The sequence below is a fragment of the Cupressus sempervirens genome, chromosome 7 (assembly GCF_028749045.1).
Source record: "Cupressus sempervirens isolate cs-2001-9-10 chromosome 7, ASM2874904v1, whole genome shotgun sequence".
NCBI classification, from domain to species: Eukaryota; Viridiplantae; Streptophyta; class Pinopsida; order Cupressales; family Cupressaceae; genus Cupressus; species Cupressus sempervirens.
Window position 1 is genome coordinate 56,987,215 of NC_143124.1, and position 26,643 is coordinate 57,013,857.

A 26,643-nucleotide genomic window follows, 5' to 3' on the forward strand; every position below is an offset into this window, starting at 1 on the left:
TGGACAATCCATGATGGCCCAGGGCTAACACATTTTTGTGGTATGTTATAGTGAATTCAAGTTGAGCACGATAGTTCTAATTATAAAAATCAACATATTTAATTATCCAATTATATCATTATTTTGTAGGTCTTCAAACAAAGGGAAAATTTGCATGTCTAGTTTGTGGTCCAAAGATGAAATCTTGTCATTCAAAAAGTTTAGGAAAGCAAGTGTTTGATGAGTGTAGACACTTCTTCCACAGGAATCATAAGTATCGAAGTATGAAAAAACATCTTTTCAATGGGAAAGAAGAGACTACATCAAAGCCATCAAGAATGACACCTTGCCTATGGAAGTTGGAATATAATAGAATTAATCGTCGAGGTAATGCCGTTCCACCTAATGGTTTATGTTTTTAATTTATATATTTCTATTGAGATTTTTGTTTACTAATTATGTAATTGATGATCATGAAGGTCGTCAAGGCAATACTGACAACCTTCCAAAGGGACTAAAAAGCTATCCCAGACAATTTAGTAGGCTGCTCTACTACGAGCACTTACAAATTGTGCATTTGTTTGATACTATGCATATTGGAAAGAATATAACAGAGACATTGTGGAAAATATTGGATGGAAGGCATGACAAAGAAAAAATTGTCAAAATTTGTAATGACATACATGAATCCAATCATGCATTGAAGAATTTCATTCACTCAAATAGCAATAGAGATCAGATTAATATAAGTTCCCTTCCTTAGTTATTAATGGAGCAGCAAAGTGATGCCATAAAAGAAGTCATACTTTCATCAAGGTAAGTTACATATGTTCTTCTGTATTTACAATATATTCATAAACTACATGTATTGTTCGTTATGTTATGTTGGAAAATAATGAAATGATTGGTTTATAATTACTGCAGTACGTGCTTCCTCTATCTCTCCTAGAACACTTCAACAATAACATCAAACAAGTGATATACGATCTTGGAAAATATATGAGGTAAGGAATAACATATGTTCAATTTGTTGTATATATTTATTATATTCACGATTTGTTTTTCTTGCTATGTAATCTATTGTATATTTTTTTGTGACTTGAATCTCTTAATATAGGTGGTTGTCATCTAAAGAAATCCATAAAGAAGATATAAACTATTGGAAGAGAAGAATTCCTCATTTACTGTGTGAAATGCAAAAGTGTCTACCTCCAACTTTTTTCAATGCATAGGAACACTACCTCATACACCTAGTTGAGGAGATTGAATTATGTGGACCTATACACACTAGGTCAATGTGGATGGTTGAGAGGCATTTCAAATCTTTGAAGGCTTTGGTTCGACAAAGAGCACATCCTGAGGGTTCTATGGTAGAGGGATATATGGTATACCAGACTATGGTGTATATTACTGAATATCTTCCTAAGTTTGCATCAAATATCCATGTAGATCACATTTGGGATCTCGAGCCTTTAAAAAATTAGAAGGGGAGTACTTGATGGGGAAAAGTACATTGAGGAAAGTGAGAGGTAATAAATTATTTCTTAATCTTCAAAATGAATCGGTTGTAAGTTGTCTATTTTTTTTTTGTATAGGTGCTCGAGAGTGGTATGCACTACATTTGTATATTACAAACAATCTTGATTGGATGACGGTATGGATTGAACGATGTCAACATTCTGGTTGCACATTAACATGGGAAAGTGTATCTTCATTGGTTAAAGAAGCTCATTGTAATCGAGATTCCAATGTTACGCAAAGGGAAATAGATTTAGCACGTGGTTCAAGAGATTTCCACATATGTACAAATTTATTAATCACCCGTATGTTTATCAACTCACAATACAATAATTTTGACATGTTTCATATATTATTGTTGGTTAAACACCATAAGGCTATGTTCTGTGATGGTCAAAAATTTTGTGTCAAAGTGTTGGATGACACGAAGAAAACTTGTGATTCAGGAATAACTAAAGTCTTTCAAGTGACTAATATTTCATCTAGAAATGACTTACATCCTCAAGAGTCTAAAAATTGATACTATGGCATTTTGGATGATATACTTGAGTGTGACTTTAGTTCCTTCAAATTAGTACTCTTCGTTGTCAAATGGCACAGGCTATGACTTAATCCAAATGATCCTGATAGAACTATTATTGAACATTATAATGGATTTACAATGGTTAATACAAGGTCGTTTGAGCTAGTTGGGGATGAGCCTTGTGTTCTTCCAAGCCAATTTGAGCAGGTATTTTACTCAGAGGTTCCACATAAACTGGGTTGGTCATTTGTTGTTAGACATGAACTGAGAGGAAGGCCAATAAAGTATAATGTGATGGAAGAAGAAGATACCAAAGAAGTAGAAGATAATGTAGATGGTGATCACGATCGACAGTTATTGGATGATGTTCCTAACACAAATTTTCATGAAGAAGAAGAAGAATATGATGACGATGATGCTACTACTGATGATGATGATGAAGATGATATTGATGTTGATGATGATGATGTTGATGATGATGACAATGATGATCATGACAACGATGACGACGATGATGGTGAGGATGATGATGATGATGACGACGACAATGATGATGATGAGGATGACGATGATGATGATGATGATGATGATGAAAATGATGAGGATGATGATGATGGAATTTAGAGGTATGCCATCAATCCTTAATCTATTTAATATTCATTTCTTGATAGAAATATATTTTTCTTATATATATGGTTACATAGTTTATTCATTATCTGTTTAAAAGCTACAAGTTTCAACTACAAATAGAATACTGCTAATCTAAATTAACTATTAATCTAAATTAATTAAATAAAACTATTTAAAACACATATTGATGCATGAATGTATTGAGCCTTATTTTCTTTTAGGTCGAAAGCATTTATAAGTGTTTAGTTTAGAAAAGGGAATTCATTAAATATCTATAAAAGGGAGTTGTACCTAGAATAAAATTCATAGGGAAAACATAATATAAGTGCTTACCCAATCTGTTGGTTGATCATTCTACCTCTATAGGTGATGCAGAGACCCTAGGTGGACTTGTAATCATTCATAACAAGGGGGACTTCCATAGTGTTCTCACAACACCAACCAAGCATCTTCATAAGATACCTCTCCTTGATCTAAGCCGAATCCATAACCTATCAGAGTGCACACCAAATCCTTATGCCACCTTAGGTTCTACATCTTTGGAATAATCCCATGAATGTCCCTCAATCCATCCAATGGATTCATCCAAGCAATCTAATCAACAAACTATCAAATGGTCACAATGCCTCAATAGGCGCCAAACTTGACTTCACCTTAACTAGGTGTTTCCTCCACCTCCACACACATCAAGAAACTTCAAATAGCATGTCCCCAAGGTGACTAAGCCCTCAACTCATCAGCTGATACAAAAACCTAGTTTTATCCCTTCACTAGGCCTACTTCCCTAGTAGGCTTATAATGTGAGCTTGATTTAAGTGTTTTATTGTTTACCTTTTAATATTTTTAATTTTTATGTGATGCTAATAATGGATGTGATTATGATTATGATGTGATTATACTCACAATAATTGAATTACATTTGTAGGAAACTGAACCCCTTTTAGGAGCATCCCACATAGTCTCATGGATCGACAGGTATAAGTCAATACTCCTTATAAACAGTCTATTTAATACACTTATCAATAGTAAGATTGATGTCTTCTAAGATCTCTCCCATTTGTAGGTACCAGTGAATAGGTATTTATTAGAAGTGTCTTCCTTGAGTGAGGGAAATATAGGAATAGAAGATGAAAGTGAGACATGCAATTTATCTAGAACAGGGAGATTAACTAGAGGTCAAAGGACTAGAAGGAAATTCAATAAATGCATGAAATTTTTCCTTGCTCAAGGGGGGTCATGTTCTTATGATGATGAGATGGAAGGCAACATCAAGGTGCCCTTGAGGTACAAACATCTACAAAAACATTGGGTACCCAAGGAACTTCCTCCAATAAACATTGATTTTTGTGTTAATGAGAGGATATATCGCATAGAACCATCATCATTACATGGTTTGGGCCTATTTTCTATGGATGGCATAAAGGTGTCTTACAACAAAATTTTTGAATTGATGGAGTATGTTGGACCATGTTACGATTACAAAAGTTGGATGAATATTCTTCAATATAAAAAAAGTATGCGTAGGTATGCCCTCTCGGAAAATTATATACAATAGCAAGACAATAATCAAAGTAAAATTTTGGCTATATACATTTATGGAAGGCCAAAAGCAATAGGGAATATTGTGGGTTTTATAAATAGTACATGACCTGGGTCAACTATAAAGCAACCCAATTGCATATTTGAGGCACATGAGGGAAATCGTGTATTCATTTGTGCGATAAAATCAATACATGTAGGGGAAGAGCTTCTTATTGATTACAATTTGAACCACATAGATACAAATGAGGCTACTATCATAGGGGTGGTACATATTATTAAACCAACTTCTAATCAATGACTTCAACTTACCATTTAGTTAATAAATTTTTGGCTAACATTTTTATACTTGATCTTTGACACAGGGGCACAATATGGAGCAACCACCTAGAGGGGATGCTAGCGATGTTCTCGGCTCATCTACACATGAGTAGGTAAAACTCATTGTAATTGTGCAAACTAGATAGAAGAAAAATGTTGTTTTTCTAATGTTGTTTTCTTCATTGTTTTGGAGTAATTTTGATAATACTAATACTATTGTTGTCACAGAGGGCTAGTGGTCGAAGGGAGGGAAAGGAACCTGTAGTCCCTGATCATTAGCCCCCCCTAAGGAGGACCCTTTCTATATTGATTTAGCAGACACCGATGACCCAATCAGTTCGACTAAAAAGTTTCTAAAGAAAATTGGCAGAGAAATTCTATGTTTGGCAACCATAAAGCCTACTACTAAGGAAATAAGAGATAGGGGATTTGAATTGATGCACACCTCTGAAACCTTAAAAGTAAGTATTAATGAAATTTTTAATTATAACAAGAGTTAAATAATGGTTTTTATGTTATGCTCTTTTATGGCATTAATTAAAATATGGATGCGTTGTCTTTACAGAGTTTTTTGCATGATTTCGAGCCCCATTCCCATGATGAGGGTGTTGCAGGTGGTTCAGGTAGATCGCATGTTCCATTCCCCACTTGTGTTTTCCACTGAATATATATAGGAATGATCATAATCATTGACAATACATGCTCGAACAATCCTTTTTTTTAATGCTCTAACAATCTTGTCCATGCTAGTCCATGTGTTCTATATTTATGCATGCTCTAACAATTTTATTCTTCAGCTTCACATCAATTGAATCCTATGATGACGCCGTCTCCACCTAGGACAACCACAAATCTCTTTTCGACTGCTAAGTTGACAACACGCAACTTACAAGCATCGACTATTGCACCATCTACTGGTACACAAATCCCTCTTTTTCTCTCTTATGATAGCAACAAATAGTTTTTTTTTACAACTTTTTAACATCAATTATCATTTGTTATTTTATACTTCATGACAAAGACTTACGAAACTTATGAAACTTTTTGCAACAGGAGCTACAACATCATTTCCTGGATGTTCCTAAGTTTCTAGTACAGGAACGGTGAAGGATGTCATATTGATCGTTAGCAATGATGAAGGCACTCCATTAAAAGTAGCCAAAGTTCTAGGTAATTTAAAGTTATTATTATTCTATAGTGATATAATAGTAATTTAGTTTTTTATCACTCTTCATTGACTAATGATCCCATGATTTTTTTGTAGGGAATGATGTTTTTTGGAGAAAACTTGGTGATGAGTGTTTACAAATATTCGGGCCCACCCTGCATACCTATTGGAACATCATATCCTAACTAAAACCCCAAACCACTATTTTGATTTCATATCATTGCTATAATAGTTTTCCTTTTCATCCATTTCTTAAACTGTATTAAAGGTAGCTTCACTTCATTTATGATTCTAACATATTTTTTTTTACTTACAAGGTGGAATAACCAAGACAAACTATTGAAGGATGATCTTATAGAGAGCATGACCTAACTCTTTGGACCTCGTGCATTCGAGAGAAACAAGCTCCTTGAAAAATCTAGTTTATGTTTGAAGTATATTAGGGACCAGTATAGAAAAAAATTACGAGATAACCCTAGGTACGAGCGTCTGCCCTATGTTCTTAAGGCTAAATGGTAGGCTCTGATTTTGGATGGAAAGTATAAAGCTGACAAGAAAAATAATATTACACCAGTGGAGAGTACAACAAGGTATGTGATATTGTTGAGAATATAATTATGTACTAATTAACCTCTATATTTATACTATCTAACATATTTCAAACTTTTCATAGATTTCCTGACACATCAAAGGCAATGAAGGCAAGACTAGAAAAGCACGGGACACACAAGCTCGGCTCTGGTGGTTTTTTGAAACTTCAAGCAAGAGTTGTAAGTATTAGTAAATGAAAAATTGTATCAAGCTTTTTATATAATGTAATGGGAAATGCTAGGATAGACTAGCTTGTCTATGCTCTTGATCTTCAACTTGGATCTCAATGTTCCTCCACACCAATATATGATGTAGAGTAACACACTTTGGAAGCACCAACAAACTCCTAGCACATTGGAACAACTAAGCAATTCAAGTTATCACCTCAGTCCTCTATTCTCCACAAGAACATTCAAGGCTTGATTCACCTTCAAAAAAGGAACTAATCTACTATTACAACTGCTCCTTTAATTCATATACCCAACTCATCACATAAGGCTGCATACTAGTTACTTCTCCCTTGTACCATTCAAGGCCTCATACACCCAACCTTGACACCAAGTGTTTTGGACAACTCCAACCCTCTAACATAAATGGAAACACAAAAAAAAATCAACACAACCCAAAACAAATTAGGTTTAAGGCAAACTTGTTGTTACCAGTCATAGGGTAGATTGCAGCTCTTGACCTTTATTCTACACACCCAACCAAGAGTGTAATTGGATCCTCTAGGACTCCCAAACACCAAAGATAGTTTAGAAAAACTCCAACATGACCAAAATAAAGTGTAACAAGGGTTGGAAACCCTGCTAACTATTTACCATTTCCTTTTGATATTTTAACTACCCTCCATTGGTTGATAAAACAATGCAAGTAAAATTCACCATACCACGCAAAAATGTAGGGCCCAGTGTTCAAGAGATGCCTCATAGAAGAGGATAAGAGAATTAGCTTCCAACAAGGCTATAGAGCTGTGGCTGAATGGCTACGAGCTGAAATCAGTGTGGAAGGTTCTAATAATGATGCATCTGAGCCACAGGTAAATAAGCTAAATGAAATTTATTTCAAATTGAATACTTTACCAATTAGTCTATTTGATGTTAAGTTCCAATATAAAGTGAGTATATCTATTTTAAGCAAGCAATGATAACAATGTGTAGGATGTTGGAATGTAGGCTGACAATCCTTCTACACAATCTGTGGATGTTGAAGGTTTGCATGATGTGCATCCCAGTGGTGGAGGTATACATTTTCTATTAAATTTTTTATATGTAATTGAAATTGGTGTTTGGATTAATGTAACATTTTGTATAGCAGCTATAGAGGATTGAGGGGTCAATGTTCATGAGTGTGTTGATGTTGAGTCCAAACAAAATGATGTGGTTAGATTAGGTAAAGAGTGCCACAGTTATGTTATTTAAAATAATTAAATACTTGTAACAATTATAATAAATTATTTTTAATTTAACTCTTTTATTTTTTATTGTAGAGGACCCCCCTTTGCAACAATATAGGAATTTGAGATCATCAAGAACAGAGAACAGAACAACTGATGAGGGGGGAATTGATGATGACATTGATGTTCCTCTTAGAGCTTACATAGAAAAAAGAAATAGAAAGAAAAAAAAGAAATGATTTTCATCTACATACCTTAATTGATAATGACTTAATTTTATGTCTCAATGAATTTAATTATGTGCTAATGATTGTTCATGAATTATGTGTTAATGCAGAATATTGATGAATGTTGCATGTTAACGAATTTAATGTGTTAATAAATGTTATCATGTGATATTGATTGAATGTTACATTTTATTAATGGTTGAAAGAATGAATGAATGTTAGATGCTAACAGGGAATGTAGAGTGATGTTAGGGGGATGGGGGTGGGGCCAAATGAGCTTCCACCTTCACGTGGTTGGCCCTGTTTAGTAGAGAATATTAAACTATTCTCGAAACAAAGTGAAGCTCAATAAGATACTAAATATTTCTCTATTTTGTCCTATTTTTAGACCTATAACACTGTGTCTTGCTAAGGCCCCTTTCAAGTGGAAGGACACGAGCATATTTTACATAGATGCAAATTTGATAGGATCTATTGATGATTGCAAGTAACAATTGGGTATGCTGTCAACATGAGCTCAAGACCAGTTTCCTAGGTTTGTAAGAAGAAGATTACAAGGAAGCACATTGAACAATATGGAAAACAATCTGGTATTATAGAATTTGAGGTGATGTTTTTATTTTCTCTAATCCATCTCCAACAATATACTACAATGCTCAATATTTTGAAGATGGTGAAGAATCCACCGATGTATGAATGATTCAAACACATTAAGTTTTATTTTCATTAACATGTACTACTTGATTAAATGTTTTCTATTGGATTCACATTGGATTACATTTACATCTTATTCTAGACTGGTTCTGGCAAGACATACACCATGAGCACTGGTTATGTAGAAGATGAGGAGATAGGAATTATTCCTCAAGTTATGGAGGCAATATTCAAAAAAATTGAAACATTGAAAAATCAAGTAGAATTTCAGTTAAGAGTTTCATTCATTGAGGTATGCTTCAATGCTCCTTTATTATACTGTTTGTTCCAATTTTCTTTCTTATCTTTATCAGTCATGATACTCAATTTGTTTATCCTTGTTTATCTCTCCTTTCTATATGTTATTATTTAAACCTCAGAAAATTACTTTATTACATCAGTTGCATTCCTCTTGGGCTAAAGAGAGACACTTCTTGTCATGTGGCCCTTCTCTACATGGTATAGTATTATTTCTTGAGAAATGTAAATTAGGCTCCTGATGTATTTAGTACATATTATTTAATTGGTGAATTTAGGCAAGAATAATCAATGTTTCCTTTCACTTGCCCTTTTCTTTGTGCTAAGAGGCACAATTTAAATCCCAAATCAGCTTGGGCTTTTTTTGTGTATAGGTGAAGGTATGTGTGGATAACTTTGAAGGTCAAAATTAATAGGGGTAAAATGAGTAGAACAAATTCAAATAGGATAGCATATTCAAGCCTCAATGGAAACCTAGAATATATCAAAAAGAAAGTAGAATCTTAGTGACAGTCCCACCATAATGTATGTGTAAGAGCACAGGGATTGGATAGCACAAGGCATCACATATCTTTCAAAGCATATTATATTCATGTTAAGACATGTTTGTGCTAGTTTTTACTTATATTGAATTTTGATAAAGTGGATAATCTGCATTCTATCTTCTCTTGTTTAACTAAAGTATCTATTTTTGTTTGGATTTCCAACTTACTATCTACTCATTACTAACTAAAACATATAGTATATTTGTATGCATATTACCTAGGACCACCTATCAATGTCTATCCTGTAGTATAAGTCTCTTGTTTTCTAATGACCAAAATTGTTGTAGTTGTGCATTAAAACCTGAAAAGACCTATGATAACAATATCATTCCTTGCCACTTTACCCTAGAAATAATCTAAGATATTTCTGTATGAGGCTTTTCAATATTTTTTTTTTGGGGTATAGTGGTTTTGTACAAATTGAGTCAAACTTTCATTTTTGAACTTTCCTAAGTTGCAATTGTTTTATAGTGGAAAGGAGGCAGAAGGTTCCCTGGGTGAATATTATTAGCCCTTATCACTACAGACTAAGATTTTCCTAATCAGACTATGATTTAGGTGAAGAATTCTAGGACTGTAGTGTTTGTCTCATCCTTGGCCCTTGAGGCAATGGCCTATTGTCCATATCCATATGTTTTTTTGAGAGAAAACAAGATTTCCTCTATTAAAATAATATCCTTACTTAGTTCTAATAATTGAAGTTATATAACCTTAGAAATGCTTGATCCTTTAACATTTACTAAATTTGGATGGTGCATTCACCAAATGGATGTGAAGATGCATTTTTGAGTTGGAATCTCCAAGAGGAAGAAAATATGTAAGTACTCGAAGGATTCAAATTTCAAGAAAGAAAGAAGTAAATATATTAGTGTCCACAGATTATCAAAAGCAGGTCAATGCATCCCAAGAGTACAGTAGACTATAAAGAAAGTTCAAGGAGATTCCTAGAGCATCAGTTATGTCAATTGATCAAAACATTGTATGGGTTGAAGTAAACTCCTTGTGCAGGGTACAACACAGATTGATTAGCACCTTTGAGCTCATGAATTATGTCAAAGTCTTTTAGACAACAACTGAGATTGTCATCCTGATTGTTTATGTTGATAATCTTGTGACCACTATAAGAAGTGAAAACTTGACTTCAGGTAGATCATGATTTAAATAATTTGAGATTACATATCTTATATAGTTACATTTTCTGCCTTGAAGTTAGATGTATAATAAATCATAATCATGCAATTGTTTCTTCGACAAAGTATCCCAAAGAGTTGATTGAAAACTTTGGGATGGCTGATAGCCAAAGAATAGTGGAAAACCATGGTTTTCCAGTTATGATTTGTCATAAAAGCTTAATGAATCTCACTATAGATATATGGTTTGGATCCTTGTCGATCTTACAAATCCCTGATCAGATGCAAGATTTTTTGCAAGTTATTTCCCCAAGATAATGACAGGACCTAGGCAAACACATTAGAAGACATCTATATCTGTTAAGATATGTGTTGGGTACTCTAACATTTGGACTAGACAACATAAAGGATGATGACTTCTCCCTGATTTTTTACATAGATGCAAATTTGACAAGATCTATTGATGATTGCAAGTAAAAATTGGGTATACTGTCAACATGAGCTCAAGAGCAGTTTCCTAGGTTTGTAAGAAGAAGATTACAAGGAAGCACATTTAACAATTTGGAAAACAATTTGGTATTATAGAATCTAAGGTGATGTTTTTATTTTCTCCAATCCATCTCCAACAATATACTGTAATGCTCAATTTTTTGAAGATGGTGAATAATCCACCGATGTATGAATGATTCAAACACATTAAGTTTTATTTTCATTAATTAAGGGAAAAGATGAAAAATAATAAAATGGAGATGTTGTCTTTCAAGATCAACTTGCAGATGACTTTATAAAGTCAACATCTCAAGCCAAATTTGCACACTTTTAAACTAGACTCTTAGTAATTGAATCTGCACAAATTAATATTTAGTGTGTGTGTGTTGAGCAACTCAATAAAACTTTTTTTCATTATAAAACTATAGTGTTAGAAATACAGTAACAATAATCTTTACAATTCCAACTCTCTTGTTGTTTAATTACACTTTTGTATTAGAAACAGCTTTCAAACTGCTAGTTTCTTTTGTATATTAATATGTGCACATGAAAATACTATTATACAATTTATTTTTTAAACAGTGCATGATGCATATTTTCTCAGTACTTGCTTCAATTTATTGAAATCCATTAATGCCTTGTATTTTAATCATATAGATTTTGATATTTGGATTTTACATTCAATTGAGTCGTAGAGTATATTTCTAACTTCTACCAATTTTTTATTATAATTTTGCAGGTGCAAATTGGTAAGCATTCATTTACATTTGATCGCATGTATGGTAGCACTGGTTCTCCATCATCAATGATTTTTGGAGAATGTGTTGCTCCACTTTTTGATGGTTTATTCCAAGGTTATAATGCCATAGTTCTTGCATATGGACAGGTGTGTTTCATCTCATCATGGCACCTACATGTTGGTTGATCGATTTATTTTTTAAATCCCTTTTTCTTCTGTAATTTTGTCCAACTTGGATCATAAATAATTATGTTGTATGAAGGAATTTAATGATAATATGTTTCAATCTTTCTCAAACTGATTCCTGGCTCTTTTAAAATTTAATATTGACAACACTTAAATAAAAAATATGTCAAATGATAGGTAGAGCCTATGGTTACTATTTTGTGAAAGCAACTTTTAAATAGACATTCCCTTGAATTTAGTTCAACCTAACTTTCATAAAATCAAAATCAATTTGGAGATACAAGCTTCTCATCTACCATTTCACTAACTAACCAAATTGAAACAAAGCTATTTATTGTTATTCTTTTGTGTAAGGTTAGGAACTCTTTTTTTAGGGTACACTGATTACAAAACTTGTTCAATGATAGCTAAAAAAGGGGTTCATGAGATTCTGAAACCTTCTTTTTAAAAAACATATTAGTATTGAATTATTACAAATGAATAATTAGTTTAAATATGATAGAAATCAGTTCATGACATTCTATGTCCCATCACCAATATTTGTTTGGATTCATAACCCGTATGTCCATTATTTGCCTCAGTTTGTGGGTGCATAAAAGTGACATCTCTAGTCACAGATCTAATCCCTAAACATGTAAAACTAAATTTCACAGATCCAATCTCTAATCTCTAAACTTTTAAAATTTAATAAAATTCATATTCTGACTTGTTTATTATTTGACAGGTTGTTCCTAGAATCATGATTGTAACTTAGTTTCATCACAATGATCCTTATGAACTTACATATACATTCACTAACAAGTAACTCTAGATGAAACTTTAAGTTTATTTATCGCATTTCAACATTCTCACCAAAATCTGAATGATATTATCTCATGATTATTGTAGGGTACCACTGCTCACATGTGAAATAGGCATCTAGATTACTGAACCCTTCTTAAAATTAGTTTCATTGAATTAATATATATTATGCTATCACTGGGTGTGTAATTTGAGCATGAGAATAATGTCATATCTATCTACGTGTTTTTCCTAACAAACTTCTGAAATATAATTTCTATAAGTTTTTAAAATTAGAGTAGATGAATTATTCTATAGGAAAAGGTGTTGCATTTAGGCATTTATTGATAGGTTTGGACATGAACAATTTTCTATTTTTAGTAGATTATAATGATGATAGTATTGGATTTTTTTCCATGTTTAATTTTTCTCGTGATTCTTGAACTTTCAGGTTGTTGCTTCACAAGATTGGCCTAAACTTATAAAGGATACAGGTTTGTTCTATGTATGCTCAAGCACATCGAAAAGAATTGACTCAAGAGATAGAAAGATCATCTAAGGGGCACTGTATCTGCACTTTCAACTCCCATGCATTGCTATATATTTCATATTTTGAACAAAGGAAAAAATCATATATTCAAAAAAACACAGAAAAAACATAAAACTTACTTTCACCAGTATGAGTATATTTATCTATATTGTTTAATTGAATCACCTATTGCTTATGAGAAGAGTCTAATACATAAAATATTTTTTTTTTATATTTTCAAAAAATTTCATACTTTGTTAACAAGGATGAGTGAATGTAAGAAGATATCAGAAGAAGTTATTCATATCTAAACATCATCTTTTTTAATATTAGCGAGGGAATAGAGAGGGGCTTATAGACACCTCCAAGATTTACTGTTCATTTCATAAATGGGATTTTTTGAGTCACTTAAACCTTTCAATATTATTTTTATGCTGGGAACTCTAGGTTATAGTCTTAGAAATGTATTTTATTCATTAACAATTGCTTCAACCTGGCTTGTAGGTGAAGTGCACACAATGTTCTTATTGCTCAAATAAATTTGATCCTTTCTTAGATTTGAGCCTAGAGATCATTCGAGCAAATTCCTTGTTGAAAGCCTTATCCCATTACACGACAATGGAGCAGTTAGAAGGGGATGTGAAAAGATATCAATGTGAATGATACAAAGTAAAAGTGAAGGCTCTAAAACAACTCAAAATTGATAAAGCACCACATGCTCTTGCAATTCATCTCAAGCGCTTTAGTGTAGTTGGATCTAGAGGAAAAATTGACAAAAAAGTAGACTTTGGTTGTACATTGGATCTCAAACCATTTGTTAGCAGTTCACATGTAAGTAGCCCTTACAATATTATTTTCTAGTGGATCACATTTTCAATGGAATTTAATAATATAGTTTTTGTAATATCTACTGGTTTTTTAATAAATTTTGCACATTTGAATGATATTCTATTTTCTCTGTCTATTGATCAATCATAGGAGGGCAATTTTAAATACACTCTTTATGGTGTTCTTGTTCATGATGGCTGGAGCACACATTCTGGTCATTATTTTTGCTTTATTCATTCATCCACAGGCATTTGGCATGCTTTAGATGATAATCGGGTATACATTTGCTATAGTTTTGAAGACATGTTTAATTTTGTGGAGCAAGCTCATTATAATTTGTGTATAACAGAATACACAAAAGAACTACAATTTTATGTAGAACCTTTTCTTTATATGGTAACACTAATTATACTGAAGTTGCTTAAACTAATTGAAGTTATTCTTATGGCATTTTGTACTATAGGTCTATTCAGTTAGTGAGAAAAGTGTGCTTTCCTAGAAAGCTTACATGCTATTCTATATACGAGATAAGAAAACTAGCATTCAAATAGCAGGTGGGTCTGAATCTTAGTATAATGGCTCTAAACTAAAGAAGAGGGTGTCATTGAACATAGGACATCCAAAGGAAAACCACTTACAAGATTCATATGCCCCCCAGGTGACAGAAAACATGCATTCTTTCCAAATAACAACAATCTCTTTTAGTGTTGCAGGTGTGAACAAGATACCCCAACAGGTAGAAAATTTGTCAAATGTCAATTTCATTTCAGAAAGTCTAGAAAAGAACACAAGTTCTGGCCAGTCATGCAATAAATCCTGATCATCAATAGATCATGATGCTACATTATAGATGGTGCCTCCAAGAAACAATGGTATTCAAAAAAATAATGTGTTCTAGTCAAGTCATACCATAAGTAATGGATGCACATCGAATGGGTCTAGTAATAATGTTAAGAAGTAGGAATCTAAAATAAAGGGAACTGATTTTGTGGGTAATTTTAATGATATGGTTGTTAGACATTCTCGGAACTGTGATGTGAGAAATGACAATGAGAACTATATTGGTAGAAATTTTGAAGCTTATTCAAAAATTAATGGTAATAGATCATGAGAATGTCAAACATTCTACAAATGGTTTGACAGGTATTATTACTCAGCATCATGCTACTAAACTTCCAAAAAATGATTCAAATGGTAAACTTGTAGTTGGTGAGCATCTAGAGAATGGTAGGGTGCTCCACAATTATATAGATAATGAGAGTGAGGCTACTAAGCTCCTATCCCTGGAAGATGGTTCCTTATTTCAGGTGCTTGATTTTTGTATTAATGTTGTAGTGTATATGTTTATTTTTGAGAAAATTTCTTTTAGTCCTAATGAATCTTTATATGTTCCTTTTGGCAAGGAGGCAAAAATGGTACTTTAATCTGTAAGGGAAGGGAAATGAATGGGTCATGTAGAAGCTATGCATCCACATAGGTTGCAGAAATATAGTCAAGAAACTAAATGTATTTCCAGCCAAAAGTACCAAAAACACCATGAGGACAACCACTACCTCATTAGTAGAAACAGATTGAAGCTTATGAAGCATCCTCCATGTCCTTGGTTTTTACAAGCATTGTCTTTCAAGGGGCATTTTCTTCTAAGAGCAATGCATATTTTGAGGAAGAAACGATCCAATGAAAGGAAGAAATGCACGAAGTTACAACTTAAGAAGGCTGACATTTTTCTTAAGCAGAAACGCTCTACAAAAATGCCTTCTAGAAAAGAGTATCCAGCTGCAAAAAGTATTGCATGTTTAGTCACTTCTAAGTATCCACAACAATCCCATGGAAAGGGTTTGTCAAATAAAATAAATGGTTGTGTTTCTGTGCAGCAAACCAAGACATCTAAAATTACAGCTGGTGTGGTTCAGAATGGGTGTAACATTGCCAAATTTTGTGATACTTTGATGCCTCTTGTAAAAAAGCAGCTTTCTAGTAGAAATGGTACTAAGCTAAAGAAACAAAGAGAAGTTCCTGGTAGACTTTGTTTAAGTAAAGCTAGACAATATTTTGATGTTGAGAAAGACTCTAACATTAGCACAAAGAAAAACTGGTCTACTCTCTATGTTTCTGTGCAGCAAACTGAGATATCAAAAATTATAGCTCATGTGGTTCAGAATGGGTGTAACATTGCTAAATTTTGTGATACTCTGATGCCCCTTGTAAATAGGCAGCTTTCTAGTGGAAATTGTACTAAGCTAAAGAAACAAAGAGAAGTTCCTGGCAGACTTGGTTTAAGTAAAGCTAGACAATATTCTGATGTCGAGCAAGACTCTAAAATTAGCATGGAGAAAAACTTTTCTGCTCCCTATTAGTCAAATAATAGCTTTACAGATAGAGGAGAAACATGCCAACAAGATGGGGCTCTATCTATAAATAATAGCATAGCAGTCTATTCATGCATAAAGTGTTTTTATGGACAATAATCAATTATCTATGTCTATGCTATTGTGTTTCCATAATCTTAAGTGTTTTATGCAGGGATGAAGAATATGACCGTGGCAGAAGGAAAAAGGTTAAACAAGTACAGGATGCAGATGGCATAGATGAATCTTATGGAAAATATTCCAATCGACAGAGCAATCATTTTCAATCACTTTCAAATAGAAAAGCCAAGATTGTTGGTAAAGGGAATTCATTCACAAGAACAAATCAAGAGAAACTGCAACATAATGCAAGATAGAGATTTTTGTCAAGCTCAATGCCAAACCAATGTTTGGGCAAAACTTATAAAATAGAGGGAAAATCACATTGTTGGCAACCATTTAGAAAACATGGCAAACACTACAGAAAGTTGATAATGAAGTCAAAATATCATGAAAAGATGCATTACTTCAAACTTTTTCAATGATTCAACATTAGATCCCTGTAGCCAATATTTCCTTATACTTCAAAAATTCATCAAATAAATGTGAGAAATGGAGATATATTTCTACTTGTGAAACTTGCAAATATGTTTGTGGCTGAAGTAGTAGGCTAAATATGCTTGGGACGGGGGCACTGTTGTGGCGACAGTAGTTAGTGTCGCCACCACAGTGGCCCTAGGGCAATGCTTGACATGGACATCACAATTGTAATGTCTGCCCCAACCATTGTGATGACCCTTGGCATCACTACCACAATGGCCCCGTTGCAATGCTTGTTGTGGGCATCACAATTGCGACGTCCATGGCAAGCATTATGACGGTCATCGATATCATCGCCACAGTGACCCCATTGCCAGATGTCATCGTGACCGCGTTGCAATGCTTGTGGTACATGTCACAATTATGACGGATGCCCCAACCATTGCGATGGCCCTTGGCATCACTGCCACAACAGCCCCATCGCATTGCTTGTCATGGATGTCACAATTAAAATGTCCACGCCAAGCATTGTGATGACCATCATCATCGCTGCCACAGTGACCTTGTCGCCAAATGCTGTCATGACCCCATCGTAATGCTTGTGGTAGATGTCGCAATTGCAACATATGCCCCAACCATTGCGATGGGGTTCATGCCATAATAAATTTGTTTCATAGCGATGGATAGGCATCATAATTGCGATGACATATGATAAACGTCGTAATTTGTGACTAAAAATAATAACGTCTATTATTGTCGTAGTGGCAACACATTGCAGTCATAATTGTGACACTTAGCCATCACAAATTGATGCCAAATGTATTAGTGTAGGAATAAGAAGGTAAAACTCGGGTGGGGATGAGACCCACAAAAATTACTGCAACAATGAGTTCAACCACTTCTAATGGTTTGCCCTGTTAAAGGCTTTACACACTGTCAAATGTGACCTATTGAAAGGATTTTACAAACACTTTACATGAAGTGTCACCCTATTAAAGGATTTACATATAGGTTGTTAAACCCACCTAACTTAATAGGACTTTCATGGCCTTCTCCAAAGGCTCTCCTATCCTTCTCCAAAGGATCTCCTACCTAGTTGTTAAGCTAACCTATCACTATAGGATCTCACCTTCTAATACAATTATGAGAGAGTATTAGAACATTACACCTGATTGAATGCAATCTCTAATTGCTTGTCTCAAACACTTGATCTACTCTTCCTTTACTAAACTCTACTAGATCTGATCTTTGAATGTGTCCCTTGTTCTATTCTAATCAATTAGATGTATAGATGCTATCCTTTCTACTAAATCTTTGACACCTCTATTCTAAAACAACCTTATTATTAACCTCAACTTCTTCTTCATTCAACAACTTTTTTTATGGTGTCATGGTTTCGTTATAAAGATTAGTGGTTGGTAATGCATTGGAAATTAAATTTATTTTACTCAAATCCTTTGATTTCATCTATTAACTACATGTTGTCTCCAATTTTTTGGTTGGCCGCATGTTGATTTTATTGGTAAATGGAAGGATTTGATCTTATCTCTTTATCTTCTCATGAGTCATGCATAACTATTTTACATCTTGGTTTGTGATGGCACAAACTCTTATGCTGATCCTGTGTTGCTTGACACATATAGTATTATTGATTTTTGACACATACTATTTCTAGATTGCTTGGCATCAACTATGTTTCCTATTTTACTCGGTTCCTATTATATCCTGTATAGCTCGGCACATGTTATTTCTGAGTTTCTTGGCATATATTGTTTCTGTTACTCGGCACACAAACAATTTTGGATCACTTGAAACATGAACTTTTCTTGTATTGCTCGACACATACTATACTGTGATCTACTTAGCACTAACTATGACTTGGCATACATTGTGTACTTGACATTCATATGAAAATGGTTAAGTGTGTTGACACTCATTTGTCAATACTATCTATTTGATCAACAATCTCCCCCTTTGACATGAGTGTCAAAAGCACTAAACTGATCATTTATGATCCAATCCTATTGAATACATACTTTACTTGCTCAACTTGCATGCAAAATTTCAAAAATATTGTAAGTACCTTATGACTCCCCCTGAGTTGTGTATGCCTTGTCAAGTCTTGAAATTGAAGTTCTGTGCCACTGTGCCTAATCTTCTCTATCCTTTGTCCTATTTCTGATATGTTCCTTCATTTTGATCCTATATGTTATATCTGATTTGTATGATGTCCCTATTTTCCATGTGATTACCAAAATTTTGCATCTCCCCTTCACTCCTTTATTACTTGTCTCAAAATGAATGAAAGAATGAAGTGAAAGAATTTAATTAAAATGATCAAAATTTGTCAAAATTTGGTAATTACCCTTATTATTTTCATATCTCCTCATATACTTATTGCTCCCCTTATAATGTATCTCCCCCTTAGAATATTATCTCCCCCTTTTTGACAATAATTTCAAAGGGTTCTATGTGGTAATGTCATGCTTTGTCAAAAATATTTGATTCACTTGAAGGAGTATCTTCAGAGCTGCATCCTAGTTATGTAATGCAATGTCTAATGACTTATGTTGGATTGCAAGATTTGCTAATAGATCTACAAGTCCTTCATGTGTAGAAAGATAGGGGTCTTTCTTCATGACTTTCTCTACATACATCTATTCCTTGTGGAGTACCTCCAAGTGAGGTGTTATTGAGGCTTGTATTTACATTAGCTTTGCTTTTATATTAGCCTCTTCTACTATTAATATAGCTAGTTCCCTCTAAGTTTGAAGCGTCTGTGCAAAATGCTTCTTACTTTGAGCTAGATTGTTGTGTAGTTGTGTGCTAGAAATCTTAAGATTTCTCTCCTAGCTCAATATCTTCTGATTTGTTTCTTGTGTGAAATTGGAAAAAAATCAGACAATTTGGTGTAAAGGGAGAAGATGTTCCCAAGTACAACTTGACTCTATCTAATTTCTTAGCCAGGTCAAGTTGTCCCAAAGTAATGTCATTATGATTGACCTTTGCTTGGAATTTTATTTTTGACCATTCCATGAGTTTAGCATTTGTATCATGGTATTCATTATTCACTTGATCAACTACATCTTACAGTTGCTCAATTATTGGCCTTGTTACATTTGGAGGTTGTAGGTTGAAGGCATCCATGAATATATCTTTGATTTCATTCATTGTTTTCCTATATTTTTATTCTTTTCTCATTGCCTCTTGTCTCCTCCTTCTATCCAATGCACTTAGAATTTCATTCATCTTTTCTTTTGCTAAAGTGTTGGATTCATAATAGGGTATTTTGATTTCTTCATCAAGCTCAAGAATTCCATATTGAATGGTCTTGACTACCCTAGTATAGATTGAGCTTGGTGTTCTGACTGGTAGAGCTAACATGTCAGTACTTGGCTGCTAAAGAGTTTTTGTTGGAGTACCTATTTTTGGTAGTTCTATCAAAGTTTGTATTCTAGATTCCTCCTTATCTTTTGTCTCTTCCTTCTCTTCTTGGTGTGTTTCTTCTTCTATTACTATAGTTGGGGGTGTACCTATTGACTATACTAATATATCTATATTTACCCCTACTGCTGCACTCAGCTCCTAAAGTGTTTCTGATATTGCTTTTGATGGTGATGAAGGTGGAAGAAGTAAAAGTTCAGTAGTTTGTGTAGTCTTAGGTGGTTCTTGTCATGGCACCTCGACTTCCTTTAATTTCTCTATTAACTTTTGGAGTTCATCAACACTGATCAATATAGGACTTTGGCATAGTTTGGTTTGTTGAGTTGATTGTTCAAGGATCTTTGTGAGATCTTCTATAGTCAAAGGGTTGATTCTTTGACAAGAGGTGTCAACAACATCATTTATCTTTATTGTCTCTATAGGTGTGATGGTAGAGTGAGGAGGGCTAGGAGGTGGTAGTTCTATGTCCTGCACACTTTGTTCTTGCTTCTCTCTTTTTCTCATTTCCTCCTCCTTTTCTTCATCCTTCTTCTCTTCTACCCTCTTCTCCTCTAGTTTCTTTCTTCTTTCTTATTTTGCCTCCTTTGTTTTGGCACTTGCTTCTGCCTTGTACTCTTCATCAAAAACATCATCAATTTTCTTGGACAAAACTTTCTACAATCTTCTGGATTTATTCACAACCTCATCAATTTTATTTTGTATTATAGAAAATGTTCTATACTTGGGCCTAAACCTATTATTCTACCTTTTAATTTCATTTACAATTTGACTTTTAGTCAAATATAGGAACAACCTTGCTAAGGTAGACTCCCTTATCTCTTTCTAAGTATTGAGACAAAAATGCAATTTATCCTCTACAATTTTGTATAATTCCTTTGGCAATTGGCCATCCAATTCTACAGGTGTAAATTTATATTCTTCCATCATCCTATAGATAGAGTCCTCTACTTTATTCTGCTCATCCTTTGTGAGCCTATTAAAATCAAAAAATTTCAAATTACTCAAGTCTCCATTCCTAATCTTTCCACATAATTTATCAATTAAAGACTTAGGGGGATGACTTACCACTTTAAACTAGTTGTTGTCATCTAATTTAGTCTTCTCTTCATTAAAATTAGGTTGAGCCACATTTTTTCTTTTTTTTTTCTTGGTTTTTCTTTACTCTTCTTAATTGGTTTCTTCTTCTTTGTAGCCTCTTCTTTTGCTATTTGAGTGGTGGCCCTAGTGGTAGCTTTGGTGGTTGACTTCTTGGGTGTAGGCTTGACTAATTTCTTTGGGTTGGGATGAGGAGCAGGAGGTTCCTTTGCTTTTATTTTGATGACCTTGGCCTTGATGGGTGCTTCCTTGGCTTATTCTTCCTTGACACTTTCATCCTTGTCTTCTCCTAGGCCATGGCTTAATTGAAGTGGCCCTTGCTTTGGATCATCTTCATCTTCGTCATCCTCTTCTTCATCATCACTAATTTCCTTTACTTCCTCTTCAGTCCTTGTTTCACCTAAGTCTACCCCAAATTTCTTTTTAAACTTCTTCACAAGCTTGTCTTTCCTCTTGACTGCACTGGTTGTCTTAAGGTCTGTCATCACCTTTGATTTGACAACATCATATGTGCCAAAATGATTTGCAGCTTTGTCAATTTCCTCTGCAAGTAATGCTATAATGGCTGCTAAAGCTTGGTCCACATCAAGCTCATAACCAATTATCTGAGCCATCTAACTCTTGGGATAATTGCTTGAACATATGTGTAGTCAATGTCCACCAGAAAACAAATTCCTTTGACATGTTCCTCCACCAATGAGACTAGGATTCTTATTCTTTGTTTCATGGACTATTTGAAGTCCTCAAAGTAGCTAGTCATTTGGACATCAAAATTTTTGCCCACTCGTGCATTGAAACCATTAATCTACTCAAATATGGTTTTTTCCTGATCCCAATTTACCTTCCCAACTAAGGGGAATTCCTTAATCAAATAGAAGAACATATAGACTAAAACTGCACCAAATTTACAATGAGTCCCTTTCGATTTCCTTATGGTTCCAAGGTTTTCATTAATTTGCTGCATCATCAACTTGGCAAGATCATAGGTATGATCTTTCTTTACAAGTTTGTATGCCACATCCACTACTATGTAGGGTACACTGTTTAATCTGCTAGATTGGTAGAATTTGTGGGATATCACCCTTATAGCAAAGTCAATTAAGGGGTCTTTGATTGTATCTATTATCATTCCCCTATTATTCCACTTGGCTCCAGTATTTTTTTCAATAGCCTCCCCCTTATCACTCCTTAGGGTCTTAGGCCAATCTGGGGTTTGGAATCTAGTTACCCTATTGATAGTTTTCTTAGTGAATTTGATTGGGTGTGTCTCTAGCCAGAAGGCTCCATTATAGATTCTACTCAGGATTATCCTAATTCATTCAGTTTTAAATACTATTGGGAAAGCTAGGGATTTTTTCAAAGTTTTCTCTTCAAATATAGACAACTCATCTTTTAGCTTCCCATCAACACAAAACTTCTCAAATGCATTTTCAATCTCTAAGTCTCTTATTGCCTCTATTTTGCAATTGTAACACTTGTGTAGATACTAAACCATAACTACTTTTTCAAGAATAGCAAATAGGGCACCAGCAGGATGATTTTTGTATGCAACCTCTAGAATAGTCTTAAACTCAGGTTGTTTCACTTCATTGCTAACCAACTAAATTTCTAGACCTTTCTTTCTCTTAGTTGACTTAGAAGTAGATGTCATAGCTGACCAAACTAGGGTTTACTATTTAAAGAAACTTTATAAACTACGCAGCTCAACACTTGAATAAAATACCTAGAAAATTTGATGGAATTGTGTTGGGTAGCTATTAGATTTCTATAAATCACCTTTTGATTGTTGTAAGATTGCTTGGTCATTCTTCTCGTAATTGTTGTTTGTTTGAATGATCAAAAAATGAGTTTTTTTCACTTTTATTAGGTTCAAAACCTAGCATTTAATGTGTTTGTGCATACAACTGTCACTCAGCTTCCAAAATATTTTCCAACTTGGCATCCACTCTATTTCACTTGGAAACTATTATTACTTGGCATCTACAATCACTCGACAACCATTATCAAATCTAACTCGGTAGTAACTAGACTGTTCAACTCAGCTCACACTAGAGTCTTACTTGGCAACCAAAGGTAACTCGACATCATCTTCCAACTTTTATCTTGACATCTTAACTCATGCAAATTTCCTCTTTTCTATGCTTCAATTTTCTTTTGGGCTGATGTATGATACATCTTTATATGTATCAGCCCTATAAGCTTATCTAGTGCTTAGTTGGATGAGGTGTGATCACTTGAGCTCTTGGGTGAAGTGACCTCCCATTGGATGTACTTGATCCATCTCTTATCTGCCATGTCTTCTTCATATCTTCTTTGATGTGTTCTTCACAAACCTCCTCTTTGCTCTTGTTGACTTTAGTCTTGGGTGACTTGATCTTTGTTGGAAAATTCCTACTGACATGTCTAATCTTCAATCAACTAAAACAAGTAGTCTTATTCAACCATTTTTTGTAGTTCCCCTTGAAGTGTGTTCTAATTTAGTTCTAAGGTACATGAGCATATTCTTGAAAATAGTGACAAATTTTTCTTGTATTGTAGTCCCAATTGTAATGGTGTGCATAGTTGTTTCTCCTTGCATACTGATTTGGTGTCCACATAGGCTTTGATCTGCACTCAAAGGCTCTATGTCCATACTTCTTGCAATTGTAGTAGTGACCATCAAATGTTTGTTTCTTTGTGACTTTAGTCCTACAATCTTGTGTTAGATGTCCTTGCATGTTGTACTTGTGACAATACCCATTGCTTTTGGGTGTGTTCTGCTCACTGATCTTTCTACTCCTACAAACATTAGTAGTATGCCCTTTTTTATTGCATTAATGACAAGTGGGTTTTGAGTTCTTACCTTTTTCACTCCTTTGTTCATCAATCTTTGATGTTTAAACTTCTTTAGTATTGGTGAATCCAAGACTTGATGTATCAGTGTTTGATCTTGGGGATTTTAGCAACTATTCAAAGTGCTTGATAGCTTCACTTGACTTGTTGAAGTTCTCTGCTATCTCTTTCTCTCTTTTTTACTCATTCTATAATTGTTCATTCTGCATTCTTAGAGTAGAGATCTCAATGTCTTTCATGTTGAGTTCATGATGAGCATTCATCATTTGGCCAAGTGTGTCCAACTATGTATTTGAAATCTTTGTGAGTTCAGTGGACTTCTCCTCAAGTCTATTTGCAAGGTTTCTCTTGTCATCTTAAAGCATAGCTCTACTATAGCTATGTCCTTTCTTCTTTTCAATGATTTCCTCAATTCCTCTCTAGCTTCCTCTACCTTATGTAGATCAAGGTGCACATCAATCACTTTGTTTTCAATGATCTTTCCAAGTTTGAAGACTTCCATCTTTAGATCTTTTTCTCCAAGCTATTAGACTTCACTTTTAGAGAACTAGGCTTTGATACAATTTGTTGGAATTCCTTAATGGGAAGAATGCTTCTGAGAGAGGGGGGGGTCAGTGGGAGGTGTGAATCAGAAGTACTAGCTTTTCATCCTTTTCAAACCCTTAATGACATATAACTGAAATTAACATGCATGCATATAAACATTTAAATAACCATGAAAAGTAATCATGCAACACCATGTGATACAAGAGATTTCGGTGACCTAGAAACCCTCCATGAATAAGAAGGTAAATTTGGGGTGGGGATGACACCCACAAAAATTACCGCATCAATGAGTTCAACCAATTCTAATGGTTTTCCCTATCAAAGGCCTTTCTTGTTAGAGGCTTTACACAATGTCAAATGTGATCCATTGAAAGGATTTTACAAATAGTTTACATGAAGTTTTACCCTATTAAAAGATTTACATATAGGCTATTAAACCCACCTAACTTAATAGGACTTTCATGGCCTTCTCCAAAGGCTCTCCTATCCTTCTCCAAAGGATCTCCTACCTAGCTATTAAGCTAACCTATCACTATAGGATTTCAAATTCTAATAGAATTATGAGAGAGTATTACAACATTAAATCTAATTAAATGCAATCTCTAATTGCTTATCTCAAGCACTTGATCTCCTCTTCCTTTACTGAACTCTACTAGATCTAATCTCTGAATGTGTCTCCTATTCTATTCTGATCAACTGGATGTATAGATGCTATCCTTTTTACTAAATCTTTGGCACCTCTATTCTACAACAACCTTAGTATTAACCTCAGCTTTTTCTTCTTCCTTCAACAACTTTTTTATGGTTTTATGGTTTCCTTATAAAGATTAGTGGTTAGTTATGCATTGGTAATTAAAATTTTTCCACTCAAATCCTTTGATTTTACCTATTGGCTGCATGTTGTCTTCAATTTTCTGATAGACAAATGGAAGGATTTCATCTTATCTCCTTATTTTCTCATGAGCCATGCATAACCATTTTACATCTTGGTTTGTGATGGAACAAACTCTTATGCTAATCCTATGTTGCCCGACACATATAGTGTTACTGATGCTCAACACATACTAATTCTAGATTTCTCAACATCAACTATGTTTCCTATTTTACTCGACACTTATTATATCCTATATAGCTCAGCACATGTTATTTCTAAATTCCTTGGCATGCATTGTTTCTGCTATTCAGCACACAAACAATTCTGGATCACTCGACACATGAACATTTCCTGTATTGTTCGACACATTCTACACTATGATCTACTCGGCACTAACTATGACTTGGCACTAACTAAAATTATGACTCAGTATATATTGTCTACTTAGAATTCATATGAAAATGGTTAAGTGTGTTGACACTCATTTTTCAATACTATTTATTTGATCAACACTTTGCACTTTGACTAAAAAATTTTAATACAAAAGATACTTTAAATAAATTGTTACATAATTTGATTATTCATGATAAATAGTACTAAAATATTGTATCAATGAGCTCAAGTAAGTTTAACAAAGAGTATATAAAAAAAACATATATTTTTTTATGGTTATAATTTTGTAAATGATATTATAATTTTATTTTGTTAATCTACTTCATTAGTAGTGAAAGTACAAATAGAAAGATGTATATTGGGATAGTCTTTATTGTCTAGCTAGTTTCTTGTAAAACATCATTCCCTAGATGTTCATGTATGGAAAATCAACCTTAGTGATGTTTTTATCCTACAAGTATCTATTATAAAATTTGAGTTCCCCTTGTTTGAAATTAATCTT